Here is a 20341-nt window from a genome sequence, read left to right as displayed (position 1 = left end):
ATTTTAAACTATCTGTCCCACTCAATAGTAGTGAATATGAAGGGAAAGTAATATCAATTGAATTATATTATCTTTAGAATTATGTTTGAGCATAATATGCCATATTGTGATTTCCTCTGGCAAAATGATAAAGCATGGGAAAGAATGGGAGAACAATAAGACATGAAGATTATGGTCAGTGTAGTGACTATCAAGAAGTTTTATCCTGGGTATCACAGAGGTGGGGATGGGGAAGAAGGAAGCAAATTTTAGTTGTGTTCTTACAAAGAAGACAAAGGAATTATTAAATAAATATATTTGAAAAAAAGACTATTTTAAAATAGATATTTCAGTACAAGGTATTTGTGTGTGTTTATATGTGCATGCCTATTTGTGTGTCTATGTTTGTTCTTCTCTGTCTGTGTGTCTGTTACTTGTATCCATATTGATCTGTTTTTCTGCATGGATGTGGTTTATAGGGAAGGAAGAAAAGATATCTGGAGGGTCTCCTATGCTCACCCTTCTCAGAAGGTTCTGATTGTTATAAGGAGAGGAAGCAGAACTTTGGGGAAATAAAGATTCACATTGTTCTCTTCAGAGGTGGTCCTGTGCTAGACTTCTTTCTATTGATTCCTTCCCCCATTATATTTAGGGAAAATAATGTTTAAGCTCAAATCAAACTGATTACCATCTCTTAATGGAGGATAAATGCTTCCAAGTTACATAGACAGTGTTTTTCTGCCTTCTTATCAAATTCCAGCTTTAAAATGAAAATGGTAACAAGCAAATAAATAAATTTTTCCAAACTGATAGAAAAGGGAAATCCAAAAAGATATACAAATAAGAATACATGGCAGAAAAATAGAAAGAGTGAATGAGCCCCCCATTTAAAGTGGTGAGAGTATCTCAGCTCCGTTCAACCAACAAAGAGGGAAGGAGGGAGGGAAAGAGAGACTGACAGAGAGGAAGAGACATAGAGAGACAGAGATAGATACAGAGAGACAGACAGAGACAGACAGAGACAGAGAGCAAGGGACAGAGACAAGACAGAGACAGACAAAGATGGAGAGTAAAATTGAGAAATCAAACTCCACTAAAAAGGGGAATCTTATTCAAATGGTCTTTGAGCTGCAAATGTCAAAATTTCCTTCAGTGAACAATATGATCGTAATGCATAGTGCATAAATGAAAGTATACATGCTTCTTTCTCCCATCATGTACTGTCCACTGCTCCCAGCAGCCCTGACTCTGATGACTGCTATTACCTTGACTGTGATGCCCAAGAGGGGTAAGCAGTGACCTCTAGACCCCAAGGAAAGTAGGGATGAGGAGAGCTAGAGAACCACTGGTCCACCCAACCTCCTGGGTCCTTCCCCCATAGCCAATAGAAAGTTTGGTGGCCCTGATCCAGGCTTCTATAGAGGCCCTCAGGGCTTAAGGTGAACCAGTACACCCCTCCCAAGTCTCCCTATTCCTTTCTAGAGAGGATGCACAGAGGGCAGAGGCAAGAGAGGAGAGTGAAAGCAAGAACTTGGCTGAGTTCCTGCCCCAACCACCTCCAATACCTATAGAATGTGACTCTAAACAAATTTTAGAGCTCCAGAACCTACAAAGTGACAGAGAGAAGCAAATCTGCTGAAGGCAGCCTGGCAGGTGAACAAGAAAGGTCTATCAAAACAGACTGGGAGCCAAGCACAGGCCCACTTTAGCAACGCAGTCCCAAACTGGGGGCCGGCCCAACCAGTGGCAGAGACCTGCCAGAGAAGACTTCAGGAGAGTGAATCACCAGCACCTGTGAAGGTTTCTGGACTTCTCAACCCATAAACACCAAAGCAAAAGTAAAATGTCACTGGGGAACCAGGCTGGAACTGGGTGAGAGAACAGCATGGTCTGGCAGCTGAACATGGGGCAAGAGCAGTTGAGGCATGAAGGCTGCAGCTGCTGTTGCATGGATGCCTCTGTAGATCCTGGCTGGCAGATCATAGGGGGATGAAGTGACAATTCAAAGGGTAATTGCTCTTTCTTTGGCCTGCTTGGATCTGGGATGCTGTCTTGGGCAGTGGTCCACGGCTGTGTGGCCAGTGTTCCAGAACTCAGGCTGTCTGTAGAAAGGGCATTCTCCTCACAGCTCTGACAAAATTTTGGAAAACCCTACAATTTTGGAAAAAGCTCTCTCCATTCTGGAATAAAAATTCTACCATGGTAAAGAGCTCAACATTCAAGTAATTGGCTAGCAAGAAGAGCAAGCACAGGAAGCTCTATCAGATCAGAGAATATTTTTTTTATAGACAAAAAGGATCCAAACATGGAACCAGAAGATATCAACAAAGGCCAAACTCCTGCGTCAAAAGTATCCAAGAACAATATTAAGTGGTTACAGGCCATGGAGGAGCCCAAGAAGGATTTTGAAAATCAAGTAAGAGAAGTGGAGGGAAAATTGGGAAGAGAAATGAGAACGATGCAAGAAAATCATGAAGATGGGATGCCCAATAAAATGGATCCCAGGACACAGGCTTTGACCATACCTATATAGCCATTGTGCCTATGAGGATTCAAAACCTAGTTGGGGAGCAGATTATAGGCACCATGCCAGGAACGGTTCTCCCAATGGATGGAGAAACCTTGGAGGGGGCCATAGTCACCACCCACCTAAGAATGTTCCCTGGCCTTGTATGCAGCATTCCATATTGCTAGTGTTCTGGGAGGTTTTTCAATCATTGATCTCCATCATCTACCTTTTTCTGTTAGAAGTGAGGGTTGGAGTGTTGTAATTTCAATGCTATATTACTTTATTCTTCTTTTCCAATAAGTGACTTTCACATGGTAAGTTGTAATGGAAACTTAATTGGTATTGTTCACCCACAATTTGCCACTTCACATATTAATTGTGGATCTTGTGAGATTTTGAAAAAGGACTCCATCTTTATTCCATTTTTGTCTGTTAGTGGTCCCTTACAACCCCTCATTCATCTTTGGCAAGAGGAGAGCTGAGAAATGCCCTTTAGTTAGATACCCTGTGCTTCATCTGATTTCCCCTTCTCCCCAAATACTTCTGAGTGGGAAACAGTGAGGAGTCCCTTAGCATGATCCCAACTTTTGCTTCCCTATCTCCCCTTACCCTATCTCCTGTCAGTTGGATGCTGCGAATCTCCACTAAGTATAGATATTTGGGCAATGAAATTCCCCTTTCTTGCTGTGTGGAGGTTAGATGATACTACTGCCTTCTACCCTCTTCCTTACCTTAATTTCAGTGTACATTTTTTTTTGTGAAAACAGATTTAGTTTTATAAGTAGGGCATGCAGAAATATAATGGGAATTTAAGGAAAGAGAGGGACTGGAGCCATGATTGGCTGAAGACTTTTTATTTTAGCTATTTTTTTTCATTTTTTCCCTCATTTAGATTGCTTTTTTTTTTCTTTTTTGATTTATTTACTTTTAGCTTTCAACATACATTTCCACAAGATTTTGAATTGCAAATTTTTCTCCCCATGTTTCCCCAATCTTCCACACCAAAATAGTGAGCCTACTGAATAACCCTTCCCCCAATCTGCTGTCTCCTATATGCCCCCCCCACATCCACTCTCTACCTTTCTAGTAGTGCAAGATGGATTTCTATACTACAGTGCCTGTATATCTTATTTCCCATTACATGTAAACAACAATTTCTTTTTAACATTAGTTTTTAAAAATTGAGTTCCAAATTTTTCCCTTCTTAACTCCTAGCCCACAGCCATAGGTTGTACATGTGTAGTAACACAGAACATTTCCATAGTAGTTATATTGAATAACTATAAGACTATATAAGACTATGTTTCACTCCATCCTATCTCATACTCCACTTATTCTATTTTCTCCTTTGATCCTTTCCCTTTTCAAAAGTGTTTGCTTCTAACTACCCTATGCCCCAAACTTTGACCCTTCTATCATCTCCCCTCTTATCCCCTTGGGCCCTTATTTTCCTGTAGGGTAACATGACCAACTGAGTGTGTATGATATTCCCTCTGTAGGCCAAATTCAATGAGAGTAAGGTTTTCCCATTTGCTTTCACTTTTCCTGCTCTTCCCCTCCATTGTAACAGTTTTCTCTTGCCTCTTTTATGTGAAATAATTTACCCTAATATATCTCTCCCTTTCTCCAACTCCCAATAAATTCCTCTATCAGCTATTAATTTAATTTTTTATATAATCCCTTCATATTCAATTTATAATATGCCCTATCTCTATGTATACATGTACATACATATGCACACATTCACATATGCATTTATACACACATACACCCTCTCATATATATATATATATGTACATATATATATATATATATATATATATATATATACATACACACAAACACACACACATATTCCCTTCCACCACTCTCCTCATACTGAGAAAAGATTCATGAGTTACAATTATTGTTTTTCCATGTAGGAATGTAAATGGCTCAAATTTAATGAGTTCCTTAGGACTTCTTTTTTCCTGTTTACCTTCTCATGCTTCTCTTGCTTCTTGTATTTGAAAGTCAAATTTTCTGTTGAGTTCTTGTTTTTCATCAAGAATGCTTCAAGGGCAGCTAGGTGGTGCAGTGAGTAAAGTGCCAGCCCCAGAGTCAGGAGGACCCGAGTTTTGTTCCAGCCTCAGAAACCTAAAACCCACACAAAAAAATCTAGCCTTGTAACCTTGGGCAAGTTACATAACCCCAATTGCCCTCCAAAAGACTAAATGAATGCATGAATGAATGAATGAGAACACTTAAAAATCCTCTATTTCATTGAAAGATCATATTTTTCCTTGAAGCATTATCCTCAGTTTTGCTGGGTAGGTGATTCTTGGTTTTAATGCTTCTCCTTTTGACATCTGGAATATCATATTCAAAGCCCTTCGATCCCTTAAGGTAGAGGCTGCTAGGTCTTGTGTTATATGGATTGTGTTTCCACAATAAGCAAATTGTTTCTTCCTAACTGCTTGCCATATTTTCTCCTTGACCTGGGAACTCTGGAATTTAGATATAATATTCCTAGGAGGTTTTTTTTTTGGTTCTTTTCCTAAAGCTGACCTACTTTTTCATTTGTGATCATTTCATCAATCTGTTTTATAGTATATTGATTTCACATAAATTAATTAGATCCCATTTCCTCCAATTTAATTTTGAAGGAATTATTCTCTTCTGTGATTTTTTTGAAGTTCTTTTTCCATCTGGCAAATTAATATTTTTAAGGCATTCTTCTCCTCATTGGCTTTTTAGACCTCTTTTGCCATTTGAGTTAGTCTGTTTTTTAAGGTGTTCTTTTCTTCAGTATTTTTTGGGTCTTCTTTAGCAGGCTGTTAACTTGCATTTTATGATTTTCTTACATCATTCTCATTTATCTTCCCAACTTTTCCTCACCTTCTTTTACTTGATTTACAAAATCCTTCTTGAGATCCTCCATGGCCTGTAACCCAGGCATATTTTTCTTGGAAGCTTTTGATGCAGGAGTTCTGATTTCATTGTCTTCCTCCTGTTCCATGCTTTGATCCTTTTTTGTCCCCACAAAAGGATTCTATGGTCTCTTTCTCCTTCCTCTGCTTGCTCATAGTGCCAGACAATTACTTGACTTTTGAGCTCTTTTCCATGGTAGAACTCTGCTTCCAGACTGCAGAAAGTTATGTAACAAATCACTGGGGTTTTCTCAGCTGTCAGAGTTATTGGTAAGGCACCCTTTCAGCAGTCACCAGAATTTCTGGCACAGTGGCCACATACCTCAGGACTACCACCTAAGAGAGTTATCTAGATGTAAGCAGTACACCGGAAAAGCAATGACCCTCTGAATGGTCACTTTGTTCCCCCACAATCTGCAGGCCAGGGTCTCTGGAAGCAGCCATGCAGCAGCAGCTGCAGCTGCCATGATCCTACCACTTCTCGATCTAAGGGAAGTAGCCAGATGGTGCTCTTTTGTCCAGCATAGGTGCCCACTCACCTTTGACTTTCTGTTTGGTGTTTATGGGTTGAGAAGTCTGGAAACCACCACAGCTGCTGGTGATTCACTCTCCTGAAGTCTGCTCTGGCTGCTTCCTGTCAGGGCCACCTTGGGGCAAGCAACATGAAGGTCACATGGTACTGCACCTGGCTCCCAGCGCCATGTGATACACTTTTCCTTGCAGCCTACTGGGCCACCTTCAGTGGGAGATTTGTTTCTCTCTGTCACTTTGTGGGTTCTTTAGTTTTAAAATGTGTTTTGAGACAATTTTTTACATGTATTAGAAGAGTTTGGAACTGGAGCCCACACTGTGTTTGTGCCTCCACTCTTCAATCTTGGCTCTGCCTAGCTTTAATTTTTGAAGTAATAAACTCAGTGGAAACTTTTTTTTTTTTAGCTTTGTATTCCTGCATTTTTTGGGGGCATGAAATTCGTTGTGTATTCTAGGAAAGTCTAAAATACAAACTCCTCTGTCCAGCACTTAAACCTCTTTACTCTAGCTGAAACCTATTTTTTCTGGCATATTTCCTATGACTGTTTATGCACTCTTGGATTTCAGCCATAACTGACCTATTTGCTGGACCTCATATATTTCATTTCCTGCTTCTTTTCCAGATCCCCATGGATATTCTCATGAAGAATTATATTCCTCACTTTTACCTCTTGGAATCACTAACTCTTAAAGGATCATCTCACATGAAACACCTACATGTGTCTTTCCCTCATTTCTCTTGTAGTAATTCATTCCAATTACGTTGTATGTTCTTCTCTATGTTCATGTTGTTGCATCTTTCCTTTTCTCCTATATTAGAATGGGAGCTCAAGGGCAGACTGATTTTTTTCCCAATGTGTCCATGTTGCCAAGTATAATGTCTTGTACATAGCAGGAACTTAATACATTCTTAATTTGAGTTATATTAAGAAAGAGAAAAAAAATAAAGTAGAAATACTTGTCCCCTTGATTTGGAGATATGAACAGAAATAGTCAAAATATCTAGCCTTCAACTATAATATTCTACATAATAAAAATAATATACTAGTAAAACCAGAATTTGAAGAAAATGGGGGAGGAGCCAAGATGGCAGAGAAGAAACAGGACTTCTGTGGGTCTGTGCCACTTCCTACAATATATGTAAAAAATGATTTTCAACACACTTTAAAGTTACAAAATCCACAAAGTGACAGAGAGAAAATAATGTCCTGCTGAAAACAGCCTGTCATGGTGGCAGGAAGGGGCAAGTGCAACCTGCTATGAGCCGAGGCAAGGCCCGCTTGAATCCCAGGTTTTTGCCTCAGGACCACTGACCAGTCACAGTTAGCAGGAAGTCCAGAAAGCAAATCACCAGCAGCTGTGGCAGATTCCAGAATTATAAATCCATAAATACCAAAGAAAAAGTGAGATGTCAGTGGATTTTGGGAACAGAGAGTCCAGGAATAAAGTCTGCATCGGCTCCTAGAGTGAGAAATAGCTGAGTCATGGTGGCCACCACCACGTGGCTGCTTTGGAGGTAGAACAAGCAATCACTCTGAGGGGTAATCACTTTGGCTTTAACCTGCTTAGATATGGATACCTATTACAAGCAACCAGGAAGAAACAATTTGAATATTGTTCTTGACATGAAACTCAATCAGGAAAACACAGGATGTGGCTGCTTCTACATGGAGGGATCGAAGGCCTTGGAATAAAATATTCTGAAGGTCAAAGGACCTGGGATTGAAATAAAGAATCACCTACCCGGGGGCGGCCAGGTAGCACAGCGAGTAAGAGCACCGGCTCCAGTGTTGAGAAGACCTGGAGATCAAATCCCGGGCTCAGACACTTAGCACCCACCCAGAAACACCTGGCCATGTAACCTTGAGCAAGTTACTTAACCCCAATTGCTTAGGGGCGGCCAGGTGGCTCAGCGAGTAAAAGCACCGGCTCCAGTGTCGGGATGACCTGGATCAAATCCGGGTTCAGATACTCAGCACCACACCCAGAAATAATAACTGGCCGTGTAACCTTGAGCAAGTTACTTAACCCCGATTACTTTAAAAAAAAAAAAAGAATCACCTACCCAGCAAAACTGAGTATAATGTTTCAGGGGAAAAGAGGGTCATTCAATGGAATAGAGGATTTTCAAACATTCATGATGAAAAAACAGAGTTGAATAGAAAATTTGACATTCAGATACAAGAAGCAAGAGAAGCATTAGAAGGGAAACAGGGAAAACAAATCATAAGGAACTTATCAAAGTTAAACTATTTACTTTTCTACTTAAAATAATGATAATTGTAACTTATGAAACTTCTCTCAATATGAGAATAGTTTAAAGGAATATAAATGTATATTTATATGTATACATGCATATATATATATATGCAGGAGGGTATATGGGCATATGAATACATATGTAAGTGTGTGTATATATATATGAACAGGTATACATAGACAGAGGGCACAGGACCAATTGAATAGGAAGGGATGATACTTAAAATGTGAAATTGAGAGGTGAGAAAGTAATATAATGAGAGGAAATGGGGAGAGAAAGAATGGGGTTAGTTACCTCATATAGAAAAGACAAGGAAAAATGTGACAATGGAGGGGAAGAACAGGAAGGCAAAAGGGTATGAGTCAACCTTACTCTCATTGAATTTGGCTTAGGTAGGGAATGACATACACACTAAATAGGGTATTGACCCTACAGGAGAGTAGGGAGAAAGGAAATAAGAGGGGGGTATGATGGAGGGGAGGGAAGGTTGGGAGGGGGGAGTTGGAAGTTCACACTTTTGAAAAAAGACAGGGTCAAAGTAGGGAATAGAAGAAGTGAGAGATAGGATGGAAAGAAATATAGTCAGTCTTTCACTATATATACACTATGGAAATATTTTTCATAGCTACACATGTGCAGCCTCTATTGAATTGCTTATCTTCCGAGTAATGGTAGGTGAGGTGGGAGGAAGGGAAAGAAGCTGGAATTCAAAGTTTTAAAATCAAATGTTTAAAAACACACACACACACACACACACACACACACATATATATATATATATATATTATTGTTTTTATTATTATGATTATTTATGTAAGTGTGAAATGAGATATTCAGTCACTGGGGCATAGAGATCCACCATGCCTAATGGAAAGTCAGAGGGGCATTGGGGAAGATATGGGAGAGAAAATATTGGGGAGGGAATATTTAGTGGGATCAATGTTTTGGGGTGATGGGTACGGAAAAATAGGGAGAAAATTTGTAACGCAAAATCTTGTGGAATGAATGATGTAATCTAAAAAACAAAAGAGTGAAGCATATGTAATGTTATGTAAGAAAAATATGATTGATCTTGTAAACCTATAAAGGTACACATGTTTCTATATATGAACAATGGATTTGATTAAGATATAGACAGGGAATGCAAAAATCTCTATGACTTTCTCTACACTTATCTCCCAATATGAAAGAAAAGGAGATAAGTATTTACACTTTTATTTATACTTCCTTCTCTGTCTCCCAAGTCCACCTTTATTTGCTTACAGCTTAATATAATCATCTATAAATTGTATCATTAAACTATCTATATTTTTATATATCCAGCAATCTATCTAAAATGAATCCTTTATGGACCACATGTATATGCACAGCAATGTCTGTATAATTGCATTTGTGTGTGTGTGTGTGTGTGTGTGTGTGTCTGTAATCAACCAAGTATTTGTTCTGGATAAACATTTTTCTCTTTTTTAGGTTTCACCTAAAGTAATGATGCCAGCATTTTGGTGTAGTGTCAGTAATCTAGGTAAGGACTTATAAAGAAAATAGGTGGAAGGGGGATGATGTGGTAGATTGTTTAGTGAAATAGCAGTACTGATATGCTCTTTTTTCCCCACCCATATGGGTAATAATCTAATAATGTGATAAATGTGACATGAATTTGTAGGTCTATCACTAAACTAAAATGAAGGCAGGGATCAAAATGATAAATATTTAGAAAAGCAGATGATTTTATGACTTCAAAATAATTTGAATGGCACATATGTTTCATATCTTATAGATTCAATTGAATGCATGAGGTGGTTCTTGTTACATAGGGGGAAAGACATCAGCATTAATCTTTTTTAACAGATGCATGTTTTGATATTTACCCTTCCAAGAAAATAATGGTTAAATAAAAATATATATATATATATATATATATATATATATATATATGTGTGTGTGTGTGTGTATGTGTTTGGCTGTTATTTTTTCTTTTTTAATTCAGTAAATATAAATTAGCATTGGAGTCATTTTCTGACGAGGGTAGAAAAAATATGGTAACTCCTGGTGTAACTTCCTATGAAAGCAAGTGAGAAAAACGACCTCTAGCCCTGATTTTGTGGATGCCTCTGAGTGTTGTCACAGCAATGCTACACATCTCTCTTACAGGTCTTTATATATCTATTTCTTGGGAAGCAAAACATACAAATGCCCTTCTTCTCAAAATTAGTGTTCAAATTCTTTAAAGTCAAGAACAGGCCTATCTCACTAATCTCTTCTATGAAATTAAACACTTTGGAGCAATTCAATGTGAATTAAATGTGAAAAAAGAAATGTGAATGCAGCAAATATGTTTAAATATCTTTCAATTGTGTAATTGAATAGTAATATTCCTATACAGAATGTTAAGTCAAGTGCCCTCTTCTAAAAATACACAAATATTGCACAAATTCATTCAAATCTAATTGCATAGAGTTGTAGAAGAATAAAAGTCTGTCAGGCTAATCTACTTACATTTGAATGAGTCCCCCCCCCTGAAGCTGATTTAAAACTACCTTCATGTAAACTGACAACAGTCCCTATATTTATTAATTTTATATAAAGAGAAAAGTTGAGTACAAGATTTTTCTAATGTGGTCAGAGACTTACAACTGCAGCAGAGAAATGAGCATTACAAAATGGTTTATGTGAATTTAGGCATCTGTAGCTCACATTGAATGGGTTAACAGTGGAAGATCGTTATAAGACAGAATTATTATTTTTATATTTTCAGCATCTTTCAGTTTATCTCTTTTTCTCTCTTTCTCTTTCAATAAATAAATATTGAGATCAGTAAATCTAGATCTATATCACTATCCATCTCTATTCTATATCAAGAGAGAAAGAGGAGAGGGAGAGAGAGAATAAGTCAGTCAGTCAGTTCACAATATCTACATGTCTAACTTTCACAGCTTTAAGGATTCACATGCCTTTATTAGTAACCTAATTTTCACTCTGGCATTGACAACTGCACATATTCACTGCTATGTGCAGTAGAAAAAAATGGGAGATGCAAAGCATGCAATTTTGTGGATTGACTTTTATTCTATTAGGTGTTTCACTGATCTTGTTCATTATGCCATCATAGACTAGACAGCCGCTCATGAATTCACATTATATTTCCTTTGCCTTAAAAATTATTTTTTGTGTTGTGACTATGTCCCCAAAGCATCAAACAAGTCCTTTGGGATGTAAGCTCAGGAATGTAAAGTCAGTATTGTAGTTTAGTGAGAGAAAAAAGGTTTTAGGTAAACTGAGCCAGATATATCTGCAGCCGCTATGAGCAGCAAGTATATCTTTAACAAATCAACAACTCATTATATCCACAAAAGAGAAGGAAGGCATTTATAAAAGTATTCATGGGGATGGCTAGGTGGTGCAGTGAGTAAAGCACAGGGCCCATTGTCAGGAGTACCTGAGTTCATTTCCAGACTCAGACACTTAACACCCATGCCCTCCCCCCCACCACACACACACAACTATTCTTGTAACATTGGACAAGTTACTTAACCCCAATTGCCCTTCAAAAGGAAAAAAAATATTCATTCGTCCTCCCCAGAAAGTCCTCCAGGAGTAACACATACCAATAATTTTGACATTTAATTACAAAGTTAATATTTTAAAATAAAATTAAATAAAGACAACAAAAGGTTCCCAAATATATATGGTCTACAAAGAATCACATTAGAAAGGTTACCCATAATACACTTAAGCATTTTAAATCTGTATTTGACTATCAACATAGTCCTTTTGTATATTGTATAAAGTCAATCACAGATTCAGAAGTTATTTAAGATAAAGCTAGATCAATTAAAAAAAAACCCAGATTTTTGACCTGTACCATGCAAAAAAATTTTGACCATTAAAAGTTTTACTACCCAAGATATGGAATTTTTACACATATAAACTTTTCAAGAAGTGATTTGTTTTAGTCAACAAGGTATATTACAATCTATCTTAATGAAGTATTGATGGGCAAACCTTTATTCTCAAGACCAACTCATGTCAGGGAGAGAAGAATTGCTAGCCATATCTAGTTCATCACAATCAATAGTTGGTAGATTTTCTTTTGTGTTCCCTTTTTTAGAGAAACAGTTATTTTGATATTGTGGTCTTGTCTTTTTAAAAATCCATTTCATTATTTTGAACAACATAAATAATAAAGAAATATTAAGAATCAATGATTTAAAAAACAAATTATAAAAGAGTTCCAAGGACACTCCTTTGTTTTGTTCACCAAAATAAAATGAATCCAATAATTTGAAATTATTGGAAATAAAAATAGCCCAAATTAATTATCTTCCTAAAAGAAAAGTATAATAAAGTCTTGACTATAATTTAAGATTAATGACTTAAAAATTACATTCATTGTTTGACTTGCATCTGGAGAATTTTCACCAAGACCACAATGTATTTGTTATTGATGAACATTTTTTTCTGTAAATGTGTAGTCAATAAATAAATATATGATGAAGACAAATCATTCATAATTAGCAAAAAGTAATCATTAAACTTTTCGCACTGAAATCTCATAATGGTTTTATTTGAAAAGAAGTGATCAGCTAGAAAACAATAACAACAACTACATCATAAAATAACATCATGCAGATCATCTAATCTAAACCCTTCATTTTACAGATGAATCAAAAGGAAACCATGAGTTGAAATAACTTGCTAAGTGACAAAGGTAGAACCAGGATTTAAGTGCAGGTCTTCTAGTCAGTTTCAGTTACTGTTCATCCTTTGTTTGCAACAAGACCAATGCATTACTGGGTGTTTCCTTATTCATATCAGTTGGATTTAAATGAGTCAACATCACATTAAGTCATCAGCTATATCTTCCAATATCATTTAAGTTCAGATGGGAAAAATTAAAATGACCACCAATGTCCTGGAATACATGGGGATGATCTTGTTTTATTCAGTGTCTGACCAAGCTCTGTGCTAGCACTATCTTCAATCACCTTCATGGGCCATTGGAACAAACTGATTTCATACACCCACTCTGTCAGGGGAAGTCTTCACATAGTAGAGCTAGGCTTCCCCTCAACTCATTGACAGATTTGAAGCCTGTCATTTACCTTCAACCTGGTTTAGCCATCTTTGGGAATGTGGCTGCTGCTCCTGCTATAGCTTCGTGCAACCACAGGTAAGAGGATGACAGATAGACATCAAAAGTGAATGAGCAGCAGCAAAAAGGCTTCAGAAAGCCCTCAGATCTGAGGTGCTAGTCCTCTCTGAACACCCCATATATGCCAAATCAGTGTCCACCTCACTTCACAATTCACTCCACTAACTCCACTTGTCAATATTTCTAATTTAATGGCTACTTAAATTTCTTTCAGTAATAATCTGTTTTATTCAATGATAAGATCAAAACAAAAAAATCTATCTTGCCTAGAGCTATTGGTCTTATATTCATATCTTTAAAAGTACTGATAAAAAAATCTGTAAGTAGGAATAACAACAGAGCACACTCCAGATGGGAGTTTTATTTCAGTGATTTGAATTGGACTTAGAGTTGGGAGAACTTTGGTTCAAGCCCCACATCTGGTACATATTAGTGCCCAGGTCCCTTCCTAGAATTATAAATTACAGAGAAAGTACTTAGCTATTTCCTTAAAAGGAGTTCCTTATACTGAGGAGAGGAAATCACAAGTGTGTGTGTGTGTGTGTGTGTGTGTGTGTTTATGTGTTAATCATTGGCTTGTGGATCTCCTGCTCTGAAGCTATTGCCAACAAAGTAGGTCAGCTCTTCTCTATAATTTATACCCTTAGAGAGTAAACAGAATACTATGAAGTCAAGCATTCTTTCCTATATAACACTGCCTTCCCCTTTTATCCTTTCTGTCTCTTTCTGTCTGTGTCTCTTTTTGTCTCTGTTTCTTTTTACTTCTTCCTTTCTTACTGCCTATTTCTTCCTACACATGTATGTTGGCCTGTGTAATGTGTAAATATTATTTATGATATACTTATATGTGTAATATTTTGAGTTGACATTAAAAAAACTAGTTTTACAGATAGAGAAACAAAAGCTGAGAGGTTTTATATTCTAAAGGTAACAGTAAATTTATAGAGTTGGGTTTAGAATCCCCCAATTTCCAGATTTTTGTTCATGTCACTATCTCAAATTGTGGAATACACACACACATGCACACATGCACACAGATGAGTGTATTTCAAGTACTTTAACAAATAGATATTAGTTGACTTAGTGATTCAGAAGCATAGTGCTTTGCAAAAATGTGTGTTCCCTAAATTATTGTTAATTGAATTAATGAAAGGATGATGAATGAATGACTCTTGTCTACTATAGACACCTCAGCTAGAAGGGTTAATAATTTTTTACAACCACAATATAATAGATTAATCATACCATCTTCAGATGATTTAATTTTACAAAAGGGAATATAAAACATTCAAATCCATACTAAAATGTGAAAATGTTGACAGAGTCCAAATTAAAATTGTGAATTAGAGAAAAAAATTAAGTCGCATACTACAGACAAACATGGGTTTTAAAGAGGAAATACTGTAGACATAAAGAACTGGTTATAGGATCAGCATGATTTGGGTTCAAGTCCAAAACTGACAAAATATCTGAACTATTTTTCCTTCATCAAGACACTTAACTTCTCAATACCCCAGACAATTGTATTCTCAATGACTATAAGAAACAGATGATTTGCTGATTTGATTTAGTAGAATAGTATTCCACACCATGACTTCTCTTTAACCATAACTTCTCTTTAAATCACAGGTTAGTTTAAAAATAAAAGATACATTTTGTTATTATAGCTACCTGATTTTGCTGAAGTTTACTGAAAGTTTAATTTATTTGCTACTGTAAATATTTGTTTTGCCTCAGAAAGCAGATATAAGTTCTCCTAGAAAAAATAAAGTTATAAGCTAAATTCCATTAGAATGCTGATAAACTTAATTTGCTTTCAGAGTTCTTTTACCTTATAATTTCTAATTTGATTATTTTTTTTCTCATTTCAGGCAGCATGGAAATAAAATGTTTTCATTTGAGTCTTTTCTCAAAATTAATTCTGACTTGATACATTTCTCATTTCATGGAGGACAGTCAGTGGAATGCCCATTGACAGCTTGAATCAATATCTAATTACCAACAGGATATTACAGCCATTCAGCATAGGAAAAGAAAAAAAAAAGCCCTGTTTTCTCAAGAAATTCCAAGAGTAGATTCAGTAATATCTTGAAGAATACTTTTTGCCACCTGTCTGCTTGGTGTCATGTGTAAATACTTTCCTTCTATATATGTAGTATGAGTTTTCTCATAGGTCAGCAATTTGTAATGAAAATTATCATCATTTAAAAGTTGATTTTATTCCCACAGAAGCCCCTTGGAAGAGGATAAAGATGCTTGAACATAGTGAAAGTGCTTTGAAATGATAGAGGAAATGTAAACTGAATAGCATTATCATGCTTAACCCTGGATTCAACAATAAATAATAACATGTCAAAAAAAAGGCTGTGATTTAGATTTTGTTATAAAAACTTGGAGAGGGAGGGGAAAGTATCATATGGCAACTAATTTGGGATCAGTATCTACAAATATAAAGTCAACAATTTTTCCAATAGTCAGGCAGGGAGGCAAAAGGCATTTATGTAGTTTTTGCCATGCACTGAGTGTACAAAAACAAATAAGAAAAACCTACTGCCTATTGAGGAGCATAAGATGGCAATCCATTGTTTACACAAATTAACAAAAGATGATTTGAGGAAAGCAAAAGTGGAAGTTGGGGCAGAGGTAAATCCAAAAATGACAAGATATAAAAGACATGTGAACTCAATCTTGAAGAAAGCTAAGGTTTCTAAGAAATGGAGAGAATGAAGGGGCTATATCTCAAGTACAGGAGCAATAGTCAATGAAAAGGCTCAGAGATGGAAGATTGAATAATGAATTTGGTGAATAGCAAGTAGGTTAGTATATGGAGAGGGCATGAATGGGAGTAAGGTGAACTAAGTTTGGAAAGACAACCTGGACTAAGATTACACTTGTTGTTCAGTCATTTTCAATTGTGTCTAATTCTTTGCTACAACATTTAAAGTTTTCTTGGTAAAGATATGGGAATGGATTGCTATTTCCCTCTCTAGGTTATTTTACAGGTGAAGAAACTGAGACAAATCAGGTTAAGTGATTTGCCCAGGGTCACAGAGCTAGTAACTGTCTGAAGTCAGATTTTTAACTCAGGAAGATGAGTCTTGCTGACTCCAGGCCTTGTTCTCTATCCATTGTGCTATGTAGCTGCCCCAAAATTATGCAGGGATTTATAAATGATAGATTGAATGTTCTCCTCTTTATTCTATAGGTAATAATTAGTCACTGGAAATTTAAAGAGAATTATATGGTCAGTCACATGCTTTTTGAAGATTATTTTGGTAGTTAAATGGAATATAGATTAGAGAGAAGAGATGCTAAAATCAGGGAGATAGGTAAAGTAGCTATTGTAGGAGTACAGATAAGAGATGAACAGTACCTAGAAAAAGGCAATGGTTGTTTTAGCAGAGAAGAGGTAATAGACTCAGTATTATTATAAGAAAATATATATAGAAAATGTATATAGAAAAGTCAGAGGTAAGGAGAATCATCAAATATTTTAAAATTGCAAAACAAGTTAAGCAAAAGGATAGTAGTTCCCTCAACAAAAACAGAAAATTATAGAAGAAAGGTGTATTTCAAGCATATAATGATATTTCCTTATAGTCATGTTAATATTGAGTGGTTAATGGAAAGCCCAGTTATAGATATAGAGTAGGCAATGATGTGGTCATGGAGCTCAGAACAAAAATTAGAGTTGAACATGCAAATTGTAAAATCATCTGTAGAGAGATACTAATTAAACCCTTCAACACTGATGGAGTCCGCTACAAAGTACATGCAGAAGGAGTACTGTTGGGTATCCCATAAAGGATGTCCATGATTATAAGTGAGAGATAGATGATAATCAATTAAAGATAATAGGAAGAAGATAGCAAATGGAAGCAGGACAGAACAATGAAATAGTAGCCAATGGAGGAGACTATCTACAAGGTACCATTGGAAAGCAATGTTAAAAACTTCAGAGATTTCAAGTAAACTAAGTGCCAATGAAAATTAATAATAGCAACAGTAGCAATAACAAGTAAAAACAAAGGAACAAACAAAAATCACTCTTCATCTTAGTGGTGAAGTGATCAGAGACAGAGGGCAGAAGCAGAAGCTATTTCTCCCATTTTCTTCATCTTATATCACTCAGATGCCTTCTACAACTATTTCTTTACCCTGTGTCACATGAGAAGGTAGATTCATTCCTCACCAAGATAAATTCACCTACCCACAAAAATAAATGATCCCATACCATTCTTTCTCCTTCAGTAGATTGACCATTTTGTTTTCACCAACTTTTCATTTTGAGTTTCCCTGTCTATGGACTGGTTCTCAACTATCTGCAAATATTTTCATACCTCCCTTATCCTAACAAAACAAAGCAAAATAAAACAAAACAATCTTGATTGAGCCTTCTATTTCCATTAATTATCATTGTACATGTCTTCACCCTTGTTAGCTAAGTTATTTCAGAAGTCTGTCTTTAACAAATGCCTCCACTTTCCTCTCCATCTCTTATAAACTCAGTATAATCTGTTTTCCAACTTCTTCAATGTTTCTAGTTGATGGAATCCTAATAAAGCTGCCCCCAACCCCAATATTCTAACTTCATTATAGGCCTGGCCCTACTGAACAGTAGGCCCAATGCACATACCTAGACACAACCCTCCCCCCATGTCCTAACTTCTTTGTATATGCCTCATTGCTCACTGGAACAACAGGTGTGTCCCTGAACTCTTAGTTCTCACAGAAATACCTTGTATGTCCATATGATGGGAACCTAGCTACTGCCTCTACATGGTCACTGCCCCCAGACCCATTCCCACAGAAACAGATGCATTATTGTATTCAATCACAATTAAATTATTCATCTAGCCCAAGACAGGACCACAATAGCTAGCCAGTTGGAGGGCAGAACGACCAGAATGTTTCACCACCTTGTCATAGATGGGACCCCTCCTCCATTACCTAATCCCTTAACAAACTCCTCCTGCCTTTTTAATATTAATGATATTTCTTCATTCTATGTAAATTGCTATTGTGTAATTGCAACTTTACCCTAGAAAAATCCATCATACTTTCTCTAAAGTTGCTGGTTCATCTTAGAATTTAGCCCATTTCATGAGAGGCATCAATCTCAGTAAAAACCTATACCCGGAGTAGAGGTGGTCTGACTCTGAGTTATTTGAGATGGTTCCACCACAACACATCATGAAATCACAACAGTTTTTGGGTGGGCAAACCCCCACCTCAACAATTTCTGGCATCCCTGGATTTAAATGGCAACACAGTGTTCTCATAAAAGCCAAATCCAATAGCCATTTTACCAATTCTCATTCTTCTTAACTTTTCTGCAACCTTTGACACTGTGAATTTCCCTCTTCATCTTTATAACTTCTTCTTCCTAGGTTTCTGGCATGCCATTCTTTCCTGGTTCTCCTTCTGCATGTCAGGTTAATCAAACTCAGACCCCTTCTCTAGAGCTCCATCCAAGTCAAACTCTCAAACAGCAACTGCCCTACAAGATCCTGTCCTGGTGCTTCTTTATTGTTGCCTCTATACTGCTTTACTTGGGGATCTAATCCACTCTCATGGATTTAATTTTTATCTCTAAACTGATGATTTTCAAATCCACTTATTCAGACATAATCTCTTTGACCTCCAGCTTTAAATATGTTACTATCCTTCAAACATCTCCAATCCAATAGATATTTTAAATTCAATATGTCTAAAACTAAATTTATTTCCTCTCTTCCCCTCACTCCCCCCCAAAAAAAAAGCACTTTCCCTTCAAACTTTTCTATTGAAGGTAGCATCTTTCTAGTTGCCTGCATTTACAATCTAGGTATCTTTCTTGAAACATTATAATCTTTTACTCCCAAATCCCATCTTTTCAAGGTCTGTCAATTTCGTCTTTGTTACATCTCTCAAATACCACCTCCAGCTGCTCCGTTCTGATATTGCCACCACTTTGGTTCAAGCCCTTATCTCTTCATACCTGGACTATTGCAATAACTTACTGATTGCTACATTTTCCCCCCATGCCAGCCCATCTTCCATTCAGTTGTGAACATGATTTAATAAATAGCTCAAGTCCAACCATGTCACCTCATTGTGTTCAATAAGCTTCAGTGGTTCACTATGAACTCTAGTTTTAAATATAAAATCCTCCCCCTTTCTAGTCTTCTTACACACTATTCTCCACTCCCATGTAATTTTTGATCCATTGAAAATGAACTTCTTGGGGTGGCCAGGTGGCACAGTGAATAAGAGCACTGCTCCAGAGTTGGAATGACCTGGAATCGAATCTGGGCTTAGACACTTAGCACCCACTCAGCAACACCTGGCCGTGTAACCTTGAGCAAGTTACTTAACCCCAATTGCTAAAAAAAATGACCTTCTTATTGTTTCCTTTGAACAAGAAGAGTATCTCTCAGCCTCTAGAATTTTCTCTGGCTCCTCCAAAGCTGGGAAAGATGTCAAGTTTAATCTGTGTGGCGAAATAAAGAGCTCTCAGTCCCATTACTTGCCTAAAGCACTTCTCAATGACTCTAAGAAAAAATTGTCATAACACTTTTTTGTTAGGTTTCAGGAACTCTCCAAGGTTCAGGCAATCAACTTGTATGTATTCCCCAAAGAAACCTTTGGCCTTCAATTGCTCCTTAACTTGAGGTCTTGAACTGTGTCCCAGATTATCTACATAGTGACCACCTCCTTCCAACACATGCAGATTTGAGTTAAGTGTTTGTATGTGGCCTTAAATTTTGCCTAAAATATTGTGTCTCTGCACTGAATAATTTTCAGAAGAATAATATAATGGGTTAGGAAATGGTAGGGCCTAATATAATATCAGACAATGTAGCTCCGTTATTGGCATTTTGACTTTGCTACCAACAATAGTGTGAAGGCATCACAAAGGGGATAATTTTATTCAGCTTTAGCCACTCCTGTTGACATATTAAATAAAAGTTCATGTAAATAAATATCTGTAAGATACTCCACTGGTGGCAAGAAATACA

At 36.8% G+C, this 20341-nt stretch overlaps 1 pseudogene; it reads left to right on the top strand.

The window, feature by feature from the left end:
• The first annotated feature begins 1176 nt into the window (after positions 1–1176).
• LOC138149790 (proline-rich protein 3-like) lies at positions 1177–9669 on the top strand (annotated as a pseudogene).
• Positions 9670–20341: the final 10672 nt, after the last annotated feature.

This window comes from Petaurus breviceps, unplaced genomic scaffold (assembly GCF_028583685.1).
Source record: "Petaurus breviceps papuanus isolate PSGF00001 unplaced genomic scaffold, PetGlider_PUasm1.0 90849, whole genome shotgun sequence".
Lineage (NCBI taxonomy): Eukaryota > Metazoa > Chordata > Mammalia > Diprotodontia > Petauridae > Petaurus > Petaurus breviceps.
This window is presented reverse-complemented; position numbering and strand designations above follow the sequence as displayed.